This window comes from Paroedura picta, chromosome 10 (assembly GCF_049243985.1).
Source record: "Paroedura picta isolate Pp20150507F chromosome 10, Ppicta_v3.0, whole genome shotgun sequence".
In the NCBI taxonomy this organism is placed as follows: Eukaryota; Metazoa; Chordata; class Lepidosauria; order Squamata; family Gekkonidae; genus Paroedura; species Paroedura picta.
The window spans coordinates 1,438,085-1,456,323 of NC_135378.1; the positions used below are offsets into that span (position 1 = coordinate 1,438,085).

An 18,239-nucleotide genomic window follows, 5' to 3' on the forward strand; every position below is an offset into this window, starting at 1 on the left:
TTTAACCTGTTCCATCTCAGTTTCGTATTTCAATAAAAGTTTATATATTTGTCTTTGCAAGTGTGGTTTTTCTTTAATTAATAAATTTTCAAATTCTGGTATGAACATCTACATTTAATGGATGCTGAAATTCTGCTTTGAACCTGGATAGAAGTTGGTTATATTCCAACCGTTGGATTTCCACTCCTTCTTTTTCTAAAACATGTCTTTCTTTGAGTTTGCCAGATTTAGTTAAGAGATCTTTATATCGCAAATAAGTCAGTCTTTTTTGTTGTGCTTTGCTGAAGTGAGCTTCGATTGGCGATTTTAGTACAGATGGCATCGGGGATAATCTTCTGCCATACTTTGTCCAGATTTTAACAGTCCATCAATCCAAGAGTTCCTAGTTGTCTTTTGTTTTTGCGTTCCTGTCGGCCAAAGTCTTTCGTGGAAACTGTTGCCTAAGGCCTCTTTTTCAAATATCAGTTCCCTTAATTGTGGCTCTCGTATCCAGTCCACTCTATACGTGAGTGCCGCTCCGTGATGATACAACTTTAGGTTTGGCACTCCTTGTCCTCCTCTCTTTTTCTCATCTTGTAATATCTTAAAGGCAATTCTTTTCCCACTCCATATAAATTTGTTAATACCAGATTGCCATTTTTCCAATACTGTTTCCGCAATTTCTACTGGTAGCATTTGGAATAAAAAGTTAATTTTTGGCAAAATGCTCATCTTGGCTGTTGCTATTCTAGCAGACCATGATGATTTCATTCCGTTCCATCTCTTGATATCCATCTCTTGAATCCTGCTCCAAAGTCTTCCATAATTGCCAGTGAAAAGGTCTCCATAATCATTCCATTTACTAATATCCTTGCTTCTTGTTCCGAGTATATAGTCTAATCAAATCAAAAAAGCATCACCACAATCTATCAGTTTAAGAGTTTTAAATAAAAAGTCCCAACAAACATTATCAAAGGCTTTCTCTGCATCTAAAAAGATAAAAGCCGTTTTCAACTTTTTCTTCCGTCTGCAACATTCAGGACAAACCTAAGATCATTCCTCATTAACCTTTTTGTCATAAAACCTGTTTGATCTTGATGTACTATATCCCCTACACATCTTTTCAGTCTCTCCGCTAGTATTTTCGCAAAAAATTTTATAATCCGCATTTAGTAAAGAGGAGTCTATAGGAGTTGGGCGAAGTTACGTCCCCTTCTCCTTTATGAATGAGTGTTATTGAAGCTTGTTGCCAGGATTTCGGAAGGGACTTTTCTGAGTTGTGAGGCCCATCAATGACCTCATTTAATAATTGAAGCAGGTATGGAGAAATTACGTGTCCCACCTTCTTGTAATATATTGCACTTAGCCCATCGGGCCCTGGGGCTTTTTGTACTGTTGTTGCAGATATGGCATCGTTTATTTCTTGCATGGTAATTCTTTGATTTAAAATCTTTCTATGAGAGTCTGTGAATTTATTGATTAATATATCTTTACAAAACATCATAGAGTCCCTTTTTTGGTCTGGTTCCTTATATATGTCCTGGAAACATTTGGTGATGCATGTATGAATTTCTGCTTCTTTAATGTAGTTTACACCTTCATGGTTTAGTTTATTAATTATTACATTTTTGAGAATTTTTCTTAATTTGTAGGCCAACCATTTTCCAGATTTGTCTGCCCATTCAAAGTTTTTCTGCTTGAGGTAATCCAGCTTCTTCCTCGTCTCTTCTACCTCAATATTGTCTCTCTGTATTCTCAATAGTTTGATTTGATTTAACAATTTTCTAGTTTGTAGTTTTTGGTGCTGACATTCCAGTAGTTGTAACTTTTCCTTGATCTCAGCCAGTTCTTTTTTGCTTTTCCTTGTCATTGTGTTTTGTCGCATGAGTATGCCCCTTAGGAATGCTTTACTCGCGTCCCACACTGTGGCCAAGGAGACATCTGGTGTGGTGTTTAGTTGAAAGACCTCTTGTAAATTGGTCTCACAGGTTTGGTGTATCTTTGGATCTTCAAGTAGAAGATCATTCATCCTCCACCTTTTCATTCCAATTCTTCTTATAGATAATTCAGTTTGCAGTGGATTATGATCTGCATAAGTGTTTGGTAATATTTCAGTTGATCAGTTTCAAGAGCATCTGCTTTGATGACCAGCCTTCGATGACTAGACTTCGATGTCTATTCTTGAATAAGCATTATGTCTGTGTGAAGAAAATGTAAATTGACGTGATTTTGGGTGCTGGTCCCTCCACACATCTACTAATGCCAATTGCTGAAAATTAGACCTTGGTGAGGATGGAAGAATCGATCCTGCTTTTTTTGATGATTTTTCCCAGAATAAATCTGGAACAGCGTTGAAATCTCTGGTTATCATTACCTCGTTTTCAAGCAAGCCTGAATGTTGTGCAAAAAAGTCTTTGTAAAAGGCCTCCTTAGCATTGTTGGGAGCATATAAATTGACCCAAACAAACTTTTATCTGTCGGGGAGTTTAATCTTCAGGGAGGCATAGCACCCCTCCGGATCAATAAGTATTGTATCTGCTGAATCTGTAAGACGTATATACATAAGCCCACCCTATTTAGCTTGGTTACATAACCAGTGTGGAGGACTTCCCCCACTGAAGGAGAACGAAACATTGGCCTACCTGAAGGTTTCTTCTCTTCAGTGGGGCGAAGTCCCCCAATATATTTACCCTCCTCAATAGGTTGTGTTGCAAAACTGGTGAAAAGCAGATATGTTATGAAAAGTTGGTTTTCATGTTAATGTTGCTGTTCATGTTTTTCAATAATTAAAGAAGTTAAATGATTCATCAAGTTGGTTGGATAAGAACATTATTGGTTGGAGCTTGGCTATTCCAGGCCTGGAGGGGTCAGCCTACCACGATCCCAGAAGGCTTGCTAATTTGCATTACCCTGCAAGGAGCAGTAGGAGGCGTGACCTAACCAGTGTGGAGGACTTCGCCCCACTGAAGAGAAGAAACCTTCAGGTAGGCCAATGTTTCGTTTTCTGGTGGCCCAGAGGGCAGGACCAGAACCAATGGGATGAAATTAATTCAAAAGAATCTTTGGCTAAACATCCAGAAGAAGTTCCTCACAATTAGAGCGGTTCCACAGTGGAACAAGCTTCTTCGGGAGGTGGTGAGTTCTCCTTCTTTGGAGGTTTTTAAGCAGAGGCTAGACAGTCATCTGGCAGAAATGCTGATTTTATGAACTTGGCAGATGTTAAGTGGGTGGGCAGGAGGGGATGTTCCAGTGCTTGTCTCTTGTGGCCTTTCCTTGCGGACCCAGGGAATTGCTGATCGCCACTGTGGGATGGTAGGTGATTTCCTCCAGGCCAGGCTGGATTCTGGAGATTTTTGGTGGGGGGTCACTTGGGCCTGAAATTGGAGACAGCGTGGGTGGGCAGGTAGTTGTGTGTGTCCTGCATAGTGCAGGGGGTTGGACTAGATGACCCATGAGGTCACTTCCAACTCTGTGATTATATGATTCTAACCAGCCTGGGATAAAAACCAAAAAATGGATTACTTATTTCAAGTCACTTGGATTGTTGCTGCAGTCATAGGCTCGATGGTATGAATCCACCTGCATTCCTCAGTTTCAGCTTACCTGTTGTGTAGGTTGCTGTGCCCCCTACCTCCTCTGGTCTCCCAAGCAGGGCTCGAGGGCAGAGAAAGGGTCATAGAATCATAAAATCAAAGAATAATATAGTCATCTAGTCCAACCCCCTGCACTATGCAGGACACTCACATCCCTATCGCTCATCTACTGTAACCTGCCACCCCTTTGCCTTCACAGAATCAGCCTCTGAGGGTCACTGTAAAGATTAGGGGCTTAGAAGAGAGGATTATTTCTCTGACCCAAATTAAGAAAGGGGAGGAGTTCATAGACGAGAGCTGTGCAACTCGGAATAAAGAGGATACAACCAGTCTTGAAGAGGATAAGGGGATTGACCTCATTACGGAACCTCTGCAGACAGTTAGGAAAAAGACTCAACAGCGTAGAGCGAGACGGTTCTCGGGACCTTTGGAGCTCCAGAATAGATTTCAGGCCCTTGCAGAGGAGGTGCAAGTGTCAAGGAGGGAAGAGGTCCCAAAACGAAGTCTAAGACAAAACGAAGAGGCCACGGGGATAGAAGGAAACGGTGTTGAGAAGAAAAGAAAAAGGAGAGTACTGATAATTGGAGACTCCCTGCTATGAGGAATGGATCGCTATGTGGCTGGGCCTGACCCCCTAACCCAAGAGGTGTGTTGCTTGCCAGGGGCAAAAATTAAAGACGTTTCATAACGGCAGTCCAAACACCTCAAATCTACTGATCGCTACCCATTTGTGATGGTCCACGTGGGTACAAATGACATGTCCGTGAATACCATCGCTCCTATTAAAACAGACTATCAAGATCTAGGAAGGAAGCTCAAGCAAATGGGGGCACAAGTGGTATTCTCTTCAATCTTGCCTGTCAAGGGAAGAGGAATGCGTCGGGGAGAGGAAGATAACGGAGGTGAATCAGTGGCTGTGTAGTTGGTGCCGGCAGGAGAGATTTGGTTTCTGGGACCATGGGATAGGCTTTCTTGAGGAAGGCCTACTAACACCTGATGGACTGCACTTATCGAAGCTGGGGAAGAATGTGTTTCGCAGGAACCTGGGGAGATTCATCGGGAGATCTTTAAACTGAAGCCACAAGGGGAAGGAGACGATCAACATAGGGAGTGTAAGGAAGGAGAATGATCGGGGGCAGCCCAACCGGCAAGGCCAGCTCATAGGGAACCAAAAGTAAAAGGATTCAGATGCCTTTATACTAACGCCCGAAGCATGGGCAAAAAGAAAGAAGAGCTGGAACTGCTGATGGAAAGATATGATCTAGTGGGCATCACAGAAACTTGGTGGAATGATTCTCATGACTGGAATGTAATAGTGGATGGATATGATTTGTTCAGAAAAAACAGAATAGATCGAAGAGGTGGAGGAGTGGCACTGTATGTGAGGAAAGGGCTTAACTGTCAGGAAATTCTAGTGAAGGAGAGCATATCTACAGTGGAAAGCATCTGGGTGAAAATAAGCAAGGGGAAAACAAACAGTGTGGTGGTTGGTGTCTGCAACCACCCGCCTGACCAACGAGAGGATGTAGATGCTGCACTTTGTGAGCAGCTTGAGAAAATACCCAAGCGGCAGAAACTTGTCATCATGGGTGACTTCAATTTCCCAGATGTGTGCTGGGAAACAAATTCTGCGAAGCGTCCTCAGTTATGCAACTTTCTGACTGCCTGGCTGATAATTTCATTTATCAAATGGTAGATGAACCCACAAGAGGTTCAGCCATACTGGACTTAATACTGACCAACAGGCAAGAGTTGGTGGATGAGGTGAAGGAGGTGGGGACCCTAGTGGGAAGTGACCATGTCCTCATGGAATTCCTTTTGAGATGGGGAGCCAAAGAAGCTTGTAGCCAGATGCGGATGTTGGATTTTCGCAGGGCAAACTTTGATAAACTCAGAGACATGATGAGTGTCATACCATGAAGGAGAATGCTGGAAGGGAAGGGAGCATGTGAAGGGTGGGCACTACTCAAACAAGAGCTATTGCATGCTCAATCCATGACTATCCCAGAAAGACGAAAACACTGCAGGAGCTCTAAGAAGCCTATTTGGATGAACAGAGAACTTCAAGAGGAACTAAAAAAGAAAAGGAAAATGTTCAGGAAATGGAGGGAAGGCCAGGTTACTAGGCACTGCAGATCAATCATCAGAAAGGCCAAAGCTGAGAGTGAGCTAAGATTGGCCATGGAAGCCCACTGTAACAAGAAAGGATTTTTCAGTTATGTGAGGAGCAAACGTAAAGTAAACGAGGCAATAGGCCCACTGTTGGATGCGGATGGACAAACTCTAACGGAGGATGCAGAGAAAGCAGAAAGGCTCAGTGCCTATTTTACATCTGTTTTTTCCCACAGGTCAAAGGGTTTAGGCACATCTAGAGATAGCAGTAGCCAAGAGATAGTGTCTGGGTGGCAGGTTGACATGGACAGAGAGGTTGTTGAGAGTCATTTAGCTGCACTGGATGAGTTCAAATCCCCTGGTCCGGATGAAATGCACCTGAGAGTGCTCAAAGAACTTTCCAGAGAACTTGCACAACCCTTGTCCATCATCTTTGGGAGCTCTTTAAGGACTGGAGATGTCCCGGAGGAATGGAAGAGAGCAAACGTTATTCTGATCTTCAAAAAAGGGAGGAAGGATGACCCGGGAAACTAAAGACCAGTGAATCTGACCTCTGTTGTGGGTAAGATAATGGAGCAGATATTAAAGGGAGCAATCTGCAAACATCTGGAGGACAATTTGGTGATCCAAGTAAGTCAGCATGGATTTGTCTCCAACAGGTCCTGTCAGATCAACCAGGTTTCCTTTTTTGACCAAGTAACAGGTTTGCTGGATCGTGGAAATTCGGTTGATGTCGTTTACTTGGATTTTAGTAAAGCTTTTGACAAGGTTCCCCATGATGTTCTGATGGATAAGTTGAAGGACTGCAATCTGGATTTTCAGATAGTTAGGTGGATAGGGAATTGGTTAGAGAACCGCACTCAAAGAGTTGTTGTCAATGGTGTTTCATCAGACTGGAGGGAGGTGAGTAGCGGGATACCTCAGGGCTCGGTGCTCAGTCCGGTACTTTTTAACATATTTATTAATGATCTAGATGAGGGGGTGGAGGGACTACTCATCAAGTTTGCAGATGACACCAAATTGGGAGGCCTGGCAAATACTCCGGAAGATAGAGACAGAGTTCAACGAGATCTGAACACAATGGAAAAATGGGCAAATGAGAACAAGATGCAATTTAATAAAGATAAGTGTAAAGTTCTGCATCTGGGTCAGAAAAATGAAAAGCATGCCTACTGGATGGGGGATACGCTTCTAGGTAACACTGTGTGAATGAGACCTTGGGGTACTTGTGGATTGTAAACTAAACATGAGCAGGCAGTGTGATGCAGCAGTAAAAAAGGCAAATGCCATTTTGGGCTGTATCAACAGGGGCATCACATCAAAATCACAAGATGTCATAGTCCCATTGTATACGGCACTGGTCAGACCACACCTGGAGTACTGTGTGCAGTTCTGGAGGCCTTATTTCAAGAAGGATGTAGATAAAATTGAAAGGGTACAGAGGAGAGTGATGAGGATGATCTGGGGCCAAGGGACCAAGCCCTATGAAGATAGGTTGAGGGACTTGGGAATGTTCAGCCTGGAGAAAAGGAGGTTGAGAGGGGACATGATAGCCCTCTTTAAGTATTTGAAAGGTTGTCATTTGGAGGAGGGCAGGATGCTGTTCTCATTGGCTGCAGAGGAAAGGACGCGCAGTAATGGGTTTAAACTACAGTTCAGCAGTGGAATAGGCTGCCTAAGGAGGTGGTGAGGTCCCCCTCACTGGAAGTCTTCAAGCAAAGATTAGATACACACTTTTCTTGGATGCTTTAGGATGCTTAGGGCTAATCCGGCGTTGAGCAGGGGGTTGGACTAGATGGCCTGTATGGCCCCTGCCAACTCTATGATTCTATGATTCTATGATTCTACAAGTACAACGATATAGGCTAGATATCAGGAAACATTTTTTTTTCATAATCAGAGTAGTTCAGCAGTGGAATAGCCTGCCTAAGGAGGTGGTGAGCTCCCCCTCTCTGGCAGTCTTCAAGCAAAGGTTGGATACACACTTTTCTTGGATGTTTCAGGATGCTTTGGGCTGATCCTGCGTTGAGCAGGGGGTTGAACTAGATGGCCTGTATGGCCCCTTCCAACTCTATGATTCTATGATTAATAAATATGTTGAACAACACAGGCCGTAGGACAGGTCCTTGGGGTACTCCACTTGTCACTCTTTTCCAAGAAGATGCTGAACCATTAATACTCTCTGGGTCAACCAGTTATTGATTCACCTGACAGAATTAGGATCCCTCCCGCATTTTACCAACTTGTGAACAAGAACATCATGTGGAACCTTATCAAAAGCTTTACTGAAATCCAGATAAACTATGTCCACTGCATTCCCCTGATCCAGCAAGGTAGTCACTTTCTCAAAAAAAGCGATAAGGTTGGTCTGACATGACTTGTTCTTGCGAAACCCACGCTGAGTCTTAGAAATCACAGGTCTCAGTTCCAGCTGCTCAAGGACCAAGTGTTTGATTATTTGTTCCAAAATTTTTCCAGCTTCAGATGTCGAGCTGATGGGTCAATAATTACCCGGATCCTCCTTTTTCCCTTTCTTGAAGGTGGGGACAACATTTGGCTTGTCTTGCCACCTGGGGAGGGGGGGGAATGTTTAAACATTGTCTTATCTTGCCACCTGGGGGGGGCACTGGGAGTCATCCCGCTGGGGGCCTGTGCAGCACCAGACTGCCTCAGGGGGAGCCAGACATTCTGACTTTGTGAGCGGAGGACAGCCATGTCTAGGACTGGCAGTGGCTGCTGCCATAGCTTCATAGAATCAAAGAATCATAGAATTGGAAGGGACCTCATGGGTCATCTAGCCCAGTGGTCCCCAACCTTCTTAACACTGGGGACCGGTCAACGCTTGGCAGTTTTACTGAGGCCTGGGGGAGGGGAGGTAGCCTTTTGTTGAGGGATGTCACTGCTTCCACCTGAGCCCCTGCTCCACTTGCTTTCCCGTGGGTGCCTCTGACTTCCCACCACCCGCTGGGGGGCGCTGCCAGCAGCAGCTGCGTAGTGCCACACCGAGGGGGAGCCCCAGCCATGTCAGCCTCGGGAGAGCACCAAAGATGAGCCAGTGACAGAGTGGCAGGCAGCCCCCGAGGCAGCAGCCGGGGAGGAGGATGAGGAGGAACCGCGGCCCAGTACTGACTGATCAACGGACCGGTACCGGTCACCGGACCGGGGGTTGGGGACCACTGATGTAGCCTAACCGCCTGCACTATGCAGGACACTCACATCCCTCTCGCTCATCCACTGTCACCTGCCACCCCCTTGAACCTTCACAGGATCAGCCTCTCCGTCAGATGGCTCTCCAGCCTCTGTTTAAAACCTCCAAAGATGGAGAACCCACCACCTCCCGAGGAAGCCTGTTCCCACGAGAAACTGCTCTGACTGTCATTTTTCCATTAGATATTGTAGTACCAAACAATGCTGTTGAGTGCCTTCTCTAAAACCTGCTTCTACTGTTCTCCTTGGCTAGCTAAGAAATAAATTCTTGTCCAATTCGTGTACAACTTGCTGATGACACTTGCCAGACTAATAGGCCTATCACTGACAGAATCATCTCTCTTCCCTTCATTGATGAAGGAGATTACCACTGCCATTTTGCAGTATTTGGGGATCTTACCCTGTCTATATATGTGAAGACAGAAACTAGATAAGGGGCCCACCAGTCCTTCAGTTCTTTAAGGAGTTTGGAAACTCAACTAGATCAGAGGTTTGCAAAGGTATGTGTCTCAAATATTGGCTCGGATGACCACATCATGAGCAGTAGAATCTATTGTGGCCTGCCTTGTGGTCATCTTCCAAAACAGGGTGGGATTTTGATCTTTAGCTGCCAGGATTAGCATATTCCACTATTTCCTTAGATGTTCCTTTTTTCTTGTACAATTAGAATAATAGAATCATAGAGTTGGAAGGGACCTTCTGGATCTTGTCTAAGCCCCTGCCTTATGCAGGACACTCACCCACTGTAACATGCCATCCCCTTGAACCTTCACAGGATCAGCCTGTCCATCAGATGGCTCTCCAGCCTCCATTTAAAAATCTCCAGAGATGGAGAATCCACCACCTCCCGAGGAAGCCTGTTCCACTGAGAAACCGCTCTAACTGTTAGGAACTTCTTCTGGATGTTTAGACGGAATTTCTTTTGAATTAATTTCATCCCATTGGATTTGGTCCATCCCTCTGGGGCAAGAGAGAACAACTCTGCTCCATCCTCCATATGGCACCCTTTTAAAGACTTGAAGATGGTTATCAGATCCCCTCTCAGTCGTCTCCTCTCTAGGGATAAACTGACCAAGCTCCCCCAACCTTTCTTCCTATGTCTTGGTCTCCAAACCCCTCACCATCTTTATAGGCCTCTTCTGGACATGCTCCAGTTTGTCGACATCCCTCTTCAGTTGGGGTGCCCCAAACGGAACCCAGGACTCCAAGTGAGGCCGAACCAGAGCAGAGTCAAGCTTCTGTAGGGCCCAGATACATGTTCTCGAGTCCCACTCCTTGGTGTCAGGATCTTCTTTAGGCCAAAAATGCTTTTTACGTAAGCAAAGATTACGTTGATTAAGCCAGCAAGTACACTTATTCAAGACATTGACGGAACTGGGGTTCAAGTCTTTGCATAGATGTTCCCCTGCCCCCCCCCCCGAATCCCGTACAACTGAAGATGGTCAAAACATTCTGATAAGCAACCAGACTGCAGGACGGGGGATGGTGGTGGCACTGGAGTTGTTGCGGGGGGGGGGGGGGAGGAGTGCAGGAATGCAGGGAGGGAATGAGATCGCTGTAAACCCTGCATCAGAGACAGGCTGTCCCAGGGAGTATCCCATCCATGCTGGCAAGCAGACCCCCCTGTTGGTCCTGGCCTGGAGGCTGTTCCGCTTCAGAGTTCCTTCCTTCTCAGCTGTTGCCCCCCCCTCCCCTCCCCAGGGGTGGGATTCTGCTGAGGATTGCTCTGTTGATAGAGAAGCACTGGGCTTTCTCCCAGAGGCAAGAAGAGGTGCAGAGGATCTATTTTTAAACAGAATGAAAAGGGCACTGAGGAGCAGATCGAAAACTTGTCTCACCTCTGGCATCTGAGACATTTTTTCTGAAATTCAGTTGGGCTGGGAGAAAAATGCTGGAAGACCTGGAGGGCAGCAAAGAAAGATGGGGGCAGGGGGGATGCTGCATTTCTGTGATGAGCCAGACCTCCCCCCCCGCCCCCCCCCCCCGCCTTTGAAGCTCCCATTAAAGGAGGGAAAAGTTCAGCTTCCTCCCAGCCACTCTCCTTCAGGGAGAGATTCTGTTGCCACAAGGGTGTTACCTCTTCCGGATGCCTGCCAAAAACATGGGAGGGAGGGAGGGAGGGAGCTCTCTTCTGCGTGGGGTCCAACTTGAGAATCTTATCCCCGTTTGAGAGAGGTTTACCTCTGGGAATATGTTTCCCCTTGAAGCATTCTGGGGTGGATTTCCTCAGTTTACCAGCTTTACTTCCAAAAAAATTAAAAGAACTCAACAATTGGTTTTTCAATCCAAACTTATTTTGGAGACCTCTTCCCCCATGAAATGCCTGTGCCTTTTTTGGGTAGGGGGTTGCTTTTCCTTCTGCCCCTCCCTAATTGTCCTCTCTCAAAACAGCAGGCTTGGGGGGCAGTTAGATCGCATCCCTCCTTGCTTATTTTGTAGCCTTTCGTCTCCCTGTTGCCTCCTGTCCTGTCCTGTCCAGTGCAGCCTGCTTGCCTCGCCCCTGGACCCAGCCTCTCATGGGCCTGCCTTTTCCTCCGGAGGCCTGCATGGTTGGTGGCCGACAGACCACCACAGGAAGCGACTGGCTTTTACAAAAACGAATTAAACTGCTCATCATGTCCTTGATCCATAAAATTAATACCATATAGAGGAACCTCTTTTTTATACTGAACATCTTCTGTGTGATCATTTAAGTGATTTCCAAAATAAAAGGGTTCAAGTTTTTTACTTCTGTATGTTATACTATATTCCTTTCTGGAATTTTTATGCTGCTTTTGTCTTTTATTTTTCAAGAGGCACCTGTCCCCTGAAGAGTTCCAGGAAGTCTTCAAAATGAGTATTGAACAATTTGACCGGCTTGCACTTTGGAAACGGAATGAACTAAAGAAAAAGGCACTGCTTTTCTAGCGTTCTACAGAAAAATATAAGCTTAGAGAAAACAAAATACATTTACCACCCCTTATCATTTGCCCTGGCTGTAGTCCCTGGCTCCACGTTCTCTGTTTTGGTGAGGGAGAGCACAGAAGTGGTCAACAACTTTGCTAGACTGGCCTGCCCCAATATTTTAATTCTTGTCTAAACTGTTTCTTGTTGCAAGCCAATAATTCAAGCAGAAAGGAATTAATGTCGTTTTGTCAGCAAGAAAAAGCCCTGCTGCTCTTTTGTTTCCCATGTGGACAGAAGACCATGGGTGACTCTGGAGTAAATGCAATAAAGCCAAAGAAAAGCATGCTGGACAGCCACTCCTGCAAAGGCTTGGGAGACATAGTTCAGAAGTTCAAAGCACCTTACGTCTCATCCTCTCACATGTATACGCACCATGGTTTCAGAGCGGAACTAAAGAATGGGGAAATGGTGATCAAAAGTTTATTTTTGTAAAACAGAGTGTAATGCACTATGTTGGGAATCCCATACATGTCAGCTGTTCAAATTACAACCCAGTTTAGATTATTTATAGCGCTTGAACTTAGTAACACAAAATTCCCTTAAATGTGAGTACTTCAAGATTCACTAGAATGTAGTGCATATAGAAATTCAGTTCACAGAAGTTGCTAAATTTTTTGTGTGGAAAATGTGCAATGCCAATTTTGTATTTAAATTAATTCTGCATTTCATGCTGGTACAAGAGAGATGTAAGTAATCTTGATTCTATACTCCCACTAATGTTTGCATTAAAAATATGGGTTTGTAAATGTTACAAAGTTTGGTCTATTCTTTTGGTTCGTTTAATGGCCATGGCCTTTGGATGCCCCCACAAGGTACCCCCCCACACACACACACACACCTCTCCCCCCCACCCCCAGCTATATCATGGCACCTTTCAACTTTTCTCCCTTTGTACAGAAATACTAGAATATTTTGAAGACAGGATATCTGTTTTATTCATTTTACTGACCTCGGAAGGATGGAAGGCTGAGTCAACCTTGAGCCGGCTGCTGGGATTGAACTCCCAGCCTCATGGGCAGAGCTTTCAGACTGCATGTCTGCTGCCTTACCACTCTGTGCCACAAGAGGCTCTTAATAGGTAATAGTCACTGAATATACATGGGGAGCTTTCACAGTGGAAGGTGGTAAGGAGTGGGGTATTGTACTTGTGTTGGGAATCAGCAGTAAAGTGGTTGAGCCTGTGGGCGACAGTAAAGGTTGTTCAGGGAGGACTGTAGGATACTCCAGAGGGATCTGTCGAGGCTGGATGAGCGGGCATCAATGTGGCAAATGAGGTGCAACTAATGCACATTGGAGCCAAAAATCCCAGCTAAAAATACACATTGGTGGGGTCCGAACTAGTGGTCAGTGACCAGGAGAGAGATCTTGGAATTCTGGTCATCATACCTCAAAAAAGATATTGTGACCTTGGAAAAAATGGAGAAGGGCAACTAAAATCAGAGCAGATAGGTGCGGTGTGTTTTATGCCTTCCCGCCTTTGCCAGAACTTCCAAAGGTACTCAAACAGATCAGGTGTCATCAAGCGAGAGTCATTTTAGTGGCACCTTATTGGCCAAGGAGGCTGTGGTTCACTGCCATTCCAAGGATGGTGATGGGTCAGCATTTGAGTTTGCAGGTGAAACTGGACTTCCTGAGGCAGAATCTGATCTGGCACCAGGACCCAGAGTGGCTGCGTTTTGCAGTGTAGCTTTTGAGCGGAAAGCACTAATGACAGAGGGGATTTATCCCAAAGTGGCAGAGACTATTTTGGCTTCTAGACAGTTCTTCACTACTCTTTGTGGTACTGTAGGAAGAAATTGGATTTTTTACAGCCCAAATTGAGAATCATCTTAGATATCATACAGGAAGGCCTTGATGGAGGTCTGAAGCCACTTGCATTTTGCAGACAGGTGGCAGCATTGTTGTTGTTATTAGGTGCGAAGTCGTGTCTGACCCATCGCGACCCTATGGACAATGATCCTCCAGGCCTTCCTGTCCTCTACCATTCCCCGGCGTCCATTTAAGTTTACACCGACTGCTTCAGTGACTCCATCCAGCCACCTCATTCTCTGTCGTCCCCTTCTTCTTTTGCCCTCGATCGCTCCCAGCATTAGGCTCTTCTCCAGGGAGTCCTTCCTTCTCATGAGGTGGCCAAAGTATTTGAGTTTCATCTTCAGGATCTGGCCCTCTAAGGAGCAGGCAGGGCTGATCTCCTCTAGGACTGACCGGTTTGTTCGCCTTGCAGTCTAAGGGACTCGCAAGAGTCTTCTGCAGCTCCAGAGTTCAAAAGCCTCAATACTTTGACGCTCAGCCTTCCTGATGGTCCAACTTTCACAGCCATACATTGCAACTGGGAAGACCATAGCCTTGATTATACGCACTTATGTTGGCAGGGTGATGCCATGATCTTTGTTTTCTTGATGTTGAGTTTCAAGCCAACTTTTGCACTCTCCTCCTTCACCCGCATCAACAGGCTCTTTAGTTCCTCTTTGCTTTCTGCCATTAGAATAGTATTGTCAGGATCAGTCCCTGTTCTCTGCCATGACTACTGTTCAGTGAACCTGTCTGACTCCATCTTGGTTGCTGTATATGTGTTCTGTCCTTGTCTCTGATGTAGCCACAAAGTTCCCATGTAACCAAAACCCCTGCTTGTAGTTTTCCCTTTGATTCCTCTGCTTTGATCCCTGCCTTTTCACACCGCATATTTCCCCTCCCTACTGTGAAACATTGTTGCAAGGTTCCTGCAGTTCCTGTAAACAGCTTATCAGCTAGCCTGAGGCACCGGCTTGACCAAGGCCACGCTAACTTCAACACCTTTGGCAAGAAGCCCGGGATGGCACCTGGGTGAGGGATCCCTCCCTCCCTTGGGAACGCTAAAGTTTTGGGCGGGAGAAAAGTATTGATAAGTGCCTGCTGTTCTTGTATCTAACAGATTTGACTTCTAACATTATAGTGACTTCATCTACTTCCAATTAAAGCTTTCTTCTTACAGAAGTTTTGTTGTGAGTTTTGTCAGCGCTTGACACTAAGTCAAATCTCACAACGCCTTTCCTTCTATACGATGGCCGTGCATGGAGGAGGCACTTTTCTGAGCGAAATCCTGGACGAGGGGGATGAAACTGCCAGCGACACTGAGGGAGACCTCGGAGCGCTTGGCTCCCTCGACCTGGGAGACTCCTCAGCCCAGGGAGGTTTGACTCTGACGCCGTTGGGCGCCAGGGCCCGAACCACCACGCATACGCTTGTGCAGTCTGGGATGACCTGAGCACTGGGCGGCTTCAGCCCAGCGCCCCAGTTCTTCCTGGAGCAGCATGTCACCGAACGGCGCAGGATGTCCCGGTTCGACGACCCTACGGGCCAGGAACAATGGCCCCAGGTGCTGCCGAGAGGGGTCCCGGACAGTGATACGGCTGCCGCGCTGGAGGTGATGGATCTCCATGACCAAATGGGCCGCATGAGTGCCTGTCTCACGACCGTGACCAGAGAGCTGAAAGAGGAATCCCAGAGAATGGCGCACCGGTTCCTGAGGGAGCTCCGGAGGGCCTCCACGTGTCCGGCGGGAAGGGCAGCCATCGCTTTGCCTGTCCCCCCTGTACACGGAGAGCAAGGTGCTGTAGCAGGTGCCGCTGGTGGTGCAGTGGAGCCCCAGGACCCACCGGGCGCAGGAGGCGGAGAGCCGCATGAACCGGAGCTGCCGGCAGGCGGTGAAGAAAAACTGCAGGGTCCCTGCCCTGGTGAAGGGGAAGGAGAGAGACCCCCGCCAGGGCTGGGAGAAGGAGCCAGAGGCCAGGACCCGGATCCACGCCGTGCGGGGAGGCCCTGTGGCAGCCGGCCGCGCGTTCCGGCCCAGGACTGGATGGAGGCACCAGCCGGTAGACTGCCCCGCAGCTGAGAGGGGCAGAAATTTGTCGCCTCTACTGCTTCAAGACTCGTTTCACCGGTGAGCCTGAATCCTTCCCCGGATTTTTAGTGCACCTGCAGGCCTACATGATGGAAGTCGGATTTACCTTCCAAGATGATGCATTCGTTTCGTAGGTGACTGCATGGACGGGGAAGCGGCCAAATGGTTCATCGACCTGTACCGGTACGCCCCTACGGAGGTGCGGGACTACAACCGATTCATGCGCTGCAAGCCTTCGAGTGGGAGACGGCAGAGACAAGCCTGAAGTCCATCAAGCAAGGCTCGATTTCGGTGGCCCAGTACATCCGGGAGTTCCGAAAATTAGCTGCATCGGTGCCCTGCTGGACCGAGCCCCAGCGCGTTCACGCCTACCGTGAAGGGTTGAACGAGAGTCTGGCCTGAAAGTGCCTGCATCTGGATGACCCGGAGACAGTGATGGGCTGGGTCCGCCTAGCAGGCGAAGTGGAACGCCGGCTGCAGGTGGTGTCGGAGCGTGGAGTTGGCAAAAACATACCGCCCCAGAAGACTTCCACTCCGAAGAAACCAACCATGACCAAGACATCCAGGGTGGATGCTGCTGAACATGCCCGGCGCCGGGAGAAAGGTCTGTGTCTGGGATGTGGCAAGCACGGCCACTTCCTCGTGCAGTGCCCTTTGAAGAAGCCGTCGTCCGGGACAGGAGACAAGGAGGCTAGCGAGGCGCCTGCTGCAACGGCCAAATCGGCCTCTGGGGCCCCGAAGCGCAAGGGGACCACCAAGAAGACCGTGCGTTCGCTGCTGGCTCCCCTTGGCGACACCATGCCTGTGCCTGGTTCCAGTGACAGCAGGACGGAAGAGGAGGTGGCCTCCAGCGAGCAGTCGGGAAACGAGGATGACCTGCTGTAAGAAAGCCCCGCCAGCAGGTCCCGGGCAGGGGCAAACGTTCGGTGATTGCTCCCCCTTTGGTCTTCCTCCCTGTGACTTTGACTGTGCCAAAATCGGGGAAGCAAATGGGGGTTCAGTTCATCGTGGACTCAGGTTGCACTAAGACTTTAATTAATCCTCCGTTGGCTAAGACTTTGGGGGTCGGGGAGGTGCTGCTAGCAAAACCCCTTCGCATCGCCCAGTTGGATGGGAAGTGTGCCCCGGGGGGAGAGGCGGTGAGCAAGACGCTCCCGCTAGAGATGGATGTTGCAGAGCATTGGTAAAAGATACAACCCGTAGTGGCGCCCAGCTCAGCTTTCCCATGTGTCCTGGGTCTGGACTGGTTGTGTAAACATGATCCAGTGGTGAGCTGGAGCAAGGGCATGGTTAGTTTTCCAGCGCCAGGCTGCGACTCGCACCGCCAGGGTAAGCCACGCAAACCCTCGAAAAGCGATCCCCCTGAAATTGCTGCCGTAGCTAAATCGGGACCTGAGGGGCTGCCAGAGGAGTACTGGGATTTACAAGATGTTTTTGCAGAAAAGGAGTGTGATCAATTGCCCCCCCCCAAACTGATTGCGTGATTGAACTTAAGCCTGGAGAGCCGCTCCCCAGGGCTAAACTGTACTCCATGAGCCCTCGGGAAATGCAGGAGCTGAGAGCCTTCCTGGACAAGAACTTGGCGCACGGATTCATCCGCCCCGCCACCTCGTCCCTGGCCGCTCCCGTTCTATTTGTGAAAAAGAAGGACGGCTCCCTGCGCCTCTGTACGGATTATAGGGGACTGAATGCCGTCTCAATGTGCAACGCTTACCCGTTGCCTTTAATAAAGGACTTGTTGGGGCACTTGTGGAGGGCCCGCGTTTTTACAAAACTGGACTTGAGGGAGGCTTACTACCGGGTACGAATCAAAAAGGGGCATGAGTACTTGACAGCGTTCAACACCTGCTTAGGACAGTTTGAGTATATCGTCATGCCGTTCGGCCTCGCCAGCACTCCGGGCGTGTTCATGAACATGATTAATGAGGTCATGCATGACCTGTTGTACAAAGGGGCCCTGGTATATTTGGATGATATTTTGGTGTATTCAGAGGACCCATCTGAACGCGTGTCATTGGTCCGTGAAGTGCTGCACCAGCTGCGGGCGCACCACCTGTATGCCAAGCTTTCGAAATGCAAGTTCCACCGGGAAGCGGTGGAATTCCTCGGCTTCCGTGTCTCCTGCAATGGGATTGTGATGGACCCCAGAAAGGTTCGGGACTTGCTGGCATGAGAACCCACTCGGACGAGGAAACAGCTCCAGAGTTTCCTGGGGTTGGCCAATTTTTACCGTTCCTTCATTCCTAATTTTGCTAAGGTTGCCCTCCCATTGACTGATCTCCTAAAGACAAAAGAGGGGGGGAGCGGTGGCGCGTCCCGGTGTGCCGTTGGTGTGGTCATCGAAGTGCCAGGCAGCTTTTGACAAACTGAAGGCACTGTTCACCTCAGAGCCGGTGCTGGCCCATGCAGACCCCCAAAAGCAATTCACAGTGTAAGTAGATTCCTCAGATGTGGCCATGGGGGCGGTAATCCTCCAGGAGGGGGAAGATGGCAAGCTACACCCCCTTACCTACATCTCCAAA

At 47.8% G+C, this 18,239-nt stretch overlaps 1 protein-coding gene across 4 annotated transcripts in view; it reads left to right on the top strand.

Annotated features, from left to right (window-relative positions):
- Nucleotides 1-12,595, top strand: part of ABLIM2 (actin binding LIM protein family member 2) — a 151,023-nt gene extending 138,428 nt beyond the window's left edge. For 2 of the 4 annotated variants that reach the window (XM_077301520.1, XM_077301517.1), the window contains exon 20: nucleotides 11,685-12,595. The gene's annotated coding sequence lies outside the window, so the exon portion shown is untranslated. Of the gene's footprint in view, nucleotides 1-2,771; nucleotides 2,964-11,684 lie in introns of all 4 variants that reach the window. The other 2 variants (XM_077301515.1, XM_077301514.1) reach the window with 2 other exon arrangements.
- Nucleotides 12,596-18,239: the final 5,644 nt, after the last annotated feature.